At 45.3% G+C, this 4481-nt stretch overlaps 1 long non-coding RNA gene across 1 annotated transcript; it reads right to left on the reverse strand.

Annotated features, from left to right (window-relative positions):
* Nucleotides 1-2294: 2294 nt before the first annotated feature.
* On the reverse strand, nucleotides 2295-3748 carry LOC108403576 (uncharacterized). Its single transcript, XR_001854739.3, has 2 exons — nucleotides 3443-3748; nucleotides 2295-3116 (listed from the first exon to the last, which is right to left on the reverse strand). It is a non-coding gene; the product is annotated as an uncharacterized lncRNA (long non-coding RNA).
* Between the last annotated feature and the right edge of the window lie 733 nt (nucleotides 3749-4481).

The following is a 4481-nucleotide window of genomic DNA, read 5'->3' on the forward strand; positions in this document are numbered from 1 at the left end:
TTGTATATAGTCCCAAACATTTTCATTGTCCCCAACAGACACCCCATATGTACGAGGAGGTCACTCTCCTTTATTCCCTCCCCTCCAGCCCCCCAGCCACTAATCTGCTTTCTGTCTCCTGGATATTTCATATAAATGGAGTCATACAATATGTGACCTCTTGTGATGGACTTCTGACAGTTAAAATAATTTTGAGAATCATCCCTGTTACAGCATGCATTGGTACTTTATTCCTTATATGGCTGAATAATACTCCCTTGTATAAATCTAACACATTTTGTAAATCACTGAGTAGTTTCTAGACATCAGAAAGGGTTGTTCTCACCTTTTTGACTATTAGGAATCAGGCTGCTGTGGACACTCATGTGCAGGGTTTTGTGTGGTCACACATTTTCACTGCTCTTAGAGGTATGCCTAGGAATGGAATTGCTGGGTTATATGGTAATTCTGTGTTTAACTTTTTGAGAAGCTGCCAAACTGCTTTCCACAGGGGCTGCACCATCTTACATTCCCACCCGCATATGGGAAGGGTCCGATTTCTCTCTATTCATTTTTAAGACTTAGCCCAAGCTTCATGGGAAAGCTCCCCACAGTATCTTCCTTTTCCTTGCACTGGTCACCCTGTCTCTATGTACCTGTCTCCCACACCAGAGATCTTCAGGGTAAGGCGGTGATTTCCTCACCCTTACATTCCCAGGGCCAAGCACGCAGTCTGGCCTTCAATTTAAAATTGTTGAAGAAATGAATGAATGAACTATCAGATGGTGTCTGGAATTAGTTCTTCAATGTTTGACTGGTGTCAGATGCCTGGCTATCCTCTTGCTTGGGACCTGCTACCTCTCCCCAATCCGTTTGCTCTCCAGCCTGGACACCCGGGTGTCTTACCTTAGCCTAATTAATTCCCCAGTTTCCTCTTGAGACTGAATCCTGCCTGATTGGTCCCCTTTTCTGACTCCCAAAACCTTCTCCAATTTGTCCAGCCACCACCATGCGCTCTGGAGAGTGCCCCGTAGGCCCATTCTTCACTGTCTGGGATCCTGCTCCCAAACACCTGGGCCACCAGACAAGCAGATCTGTCACTTATAAAAAATCTCTACTACACTGGGTCAAACCTGTCCTCCCACATCAGATAGAGATGTCACACTGCACTGAACTCAAGCGCCCACAAATCTTAGATTACCCCCTGCAGGACTGTCAGTGCTGGGCCATCGCCAGGGGCAAACCTGAGGACCTAATCAGTTGCCGTGGGGTCCATCCCATCCCGTATCGTCACCCTTCTTTCTTGCTGCTCTTCTGCCCCCTCTTCTCCCGCCACCCCCTCCTTGTCTTCTGTTTCTCCCGCACCCTCGTCCTCCATAACCTTTGTATGCTTCATGACCTTGCAACCAAAGCCGTGACCATCTCTGGAATGTGCTGTCTTCTGGCACTCGCCGCGTCAGACTGCTGCAGACCATGACAGTTTTCTCTCTGCATGCTCCACCTCTAATCCTTGCAACTCTCCGTGAGGCTGAGAAAGGATATGGAACTTGTCCAAGGCAACATGGTTCAAAAAATGTGTCTAGGGTTTCAACCCGTGTCTGGCTAGATCCCAAATCCATCCTTGCTCCACTCCACTGCTCTGAGTCCCCTGATACGGGTTCCCTTGTTACAATACGTAACCTTCTACCAATCCCAGCTTAAAAATCTCTCCATACCCGATCTCTCTCAAAAAGAAACATCGCACATGATTAACACCTCACGAGTGACATCAGCACCCTCAGAGCCTCTGCAGATGAGAGGGGGCAGCGCTCCTTAAGCCTCTCCCCTGTCCTACTGCTCCTTAAGTCTTGCTAATTTGAACTGTTCATTGGCACTTTACTATAATCTTTTTTTTTCTGAGATTTCCCCAGGTGATTCTTTTTGTACTATAATTTGCTTTTTATTGAAGTATAGTTGATACACAATATTATATTGGTTTCAAATATACAACACAGTGTTTCAACAGTCACACATTATAAATCCTCTCCCCCCACTAGTGCAGTTACTATCTGTCAACATACAAAGGTGTCACAGAACCACTGACTATATTCTCCAGGCTGCACTTCCATCCCCATGACCAACTTATATTATGACTGAGATTTTTCTGCCCCTTTGTCCCCCTTCCCCTCCCCTCCCACCCACCTCAACCCCTTCCCCCTAGTAACCATGAGTCCCTTCTCAGTGTCTATGAGTTTACTGCTGTTTTGTTCACTCTCTTTTGTTTTGATTTTAAGTTCCACAATGTATTATTATCTTATTTATGCTTGATAACAACACATAATGAATTATTTCTTTAATACATGTCTTAGATGTTATTTATACTAGTAGCCTTATAAATCTGTATTGTATTTTTTGGAGGAACATTTGGCTACCTATCAAAAGTCATTAACATAGTTATATCCCTTGATTCACTAGTACCATTTCTGGGAGTTGATCCAGGGAAAATGCATTTTGAAAATACTACATACAGTGATGTTTATAGTAGCATTAATAGGAACATTTAAAAGCCAAAGACCAAAAAAAAATCTAGATGTTTAACAATTTGGGGGAAATAAGTAAATTACATATGAATGACCGGATATTATGTAACTATTAAAAATAATAAATATGATGGTTGTGTCATAGCATTGAACAAGTGAAAGAAGTAGGACACAACTCTCTATACACACAACCATCTAACTAACCATGTGAAAGCTACATGCACACATCAAAACAGATTGGAACAGGTCCACAGTTATAAAAGAGATGTAAGTGGCATGAGGATGGATGGAGATTTTTCATTATTTTAATTAGAGTTTCTTCTTTGGAGCATGTTTAAATTGCTGAAATGGCAGATCAGTGATGTCCAGAGGCAATTTAGGAAGGCTGGTCTTTTCATTAATACTCAAGTCCATCTACAGGTGGCAATGGCTCTTCACAGTCCACTGCAGGGAGGAGTGCCAGCGCTGGCTTGCCGGCCACACTTACAGCGAGAGGAACCTGTTAGAGTTTAGTCTGGGGTAAGTGCATCCCAATGACGCCGGAGCATGAAGGGCCAGGGAAGAGGGAATGCGGTCGAGTCGCATATCATTTCAGCTGGAGTACAAAAATGGGATGGTCTGTAAACACACAGGAACGTTGTTTGAGGCAAGCCTGGTGAAAATGCATGCTTTCCCTTAAAGATTGTGTAATTCTCTCCACCCTAAATTCTTTCAAAAACCCACTCCACCCATATGTTGCTCAGACATATCCTCCTTTGCGCAGTAGGAATGTTTAATGATGGGAGATGAAATGTCTATAACTGATACATTAGGATCCAAAGGCTAAATGTTAATCAGAGCTGTTGAGTAAACCATCTAAAAGTCCTTTTTCATGCAAACACCTCGTCAGCAGTGAAATGGACATGACCAATCTAGCCTCAAAGACACTCACAGGGAAGACTCACCTGCAGAAGTCACCACAGAGACATTCCAAGCCGATTGTGCATCATACAGGCCACAACGTGAAAACTGGTCAGGCTGGAAGTCAACAGCCCTCCTGTGAAGCATTCCAGGCTTGAAAACGAATAATGTTATCCTGGAACTCTGAGAAAGGATTAAACACAGAGCTTTAACCTTCAGATAACACCATCTGGTCTCTCCAGAATATGAGCATCCCTGAAGGAAGAAAGAGGAAGAATGTTCGCAATTAAACCATAGCCTTGGAAACACTGAACTTTGAGAAAAGGCAGGAGGGAGGGGTGGATATTTAACCAAATTGAAGGGTGTGTCTATTCGTCACCGGGTGGATCAAGATGATGCATGAGTACTGCCCCGCCTACAGTCACAAAGGTGATCTCAGCTCCCAGGGGCAGCTCCGTTCTGTGGGTACGCCCCTTAGGAAGCTCGGGTTGAAATGATCTCTTTGTATTATTAGTCAGGCGCCGTCTGTTCTGAAGGTGAAGATCCCATTCCTGTCGGCGACAGGAGCTCCCCCGTCTGAAAGTGCTAACTCACCGGCATGTGATGACTGGTCTCTGACTGCATCCCTGGTTAAGGGGCAGGACGCTGTGCTGGGCTGAGAAAAGGAGCTGCTCCCACTGCACAATCAGAGGGTGAAGCAGGTGGCGGGGGGCCAAGGAGCAACACACACGCACAGCTGTGATGGTATGTAGGAAAAGCGCCAAGAAGAATATTTAATGGCTGTAAGAACAGGAAGCCTGAGAGCGCACATCTTCCAAATATCAGATATCTCATCGGGATTAAATGTGAAAGGATTTTAGCAGGGAAAATACCTGTGTGAGACAAAACCGAGGAGAAAGCTGCGTGAGGCTCAGAGCGCCATGAGACCAGCATGTACATCTGGCCCTGAGTGAAGGCGAAAGGGAAGGAAGGTGGGCAGACACGTCCGGCTGTGCCATTGAAAGAAGGCTCAGCAAGGCCGTGGGGTGGCCAGAAGCCAGTGGCAGCTGAGGGAGGTTTCCCCATTTCCAGAACAGTCTGCCC

The sequence above is a fragment of the Manis javanica genome, chromosome 16 (assembly GCF_040802235.1).
Source record: "Manis javanica isolate MJ-LG chromosome 16, MJ_LKY, whole genome shotgun sequence".
Taxonomy (NCBI): Eukaryota; Metazoa; Chordata; class Mammalia; order Pholidota; family Manidae; genus Manis; species Manis javanica.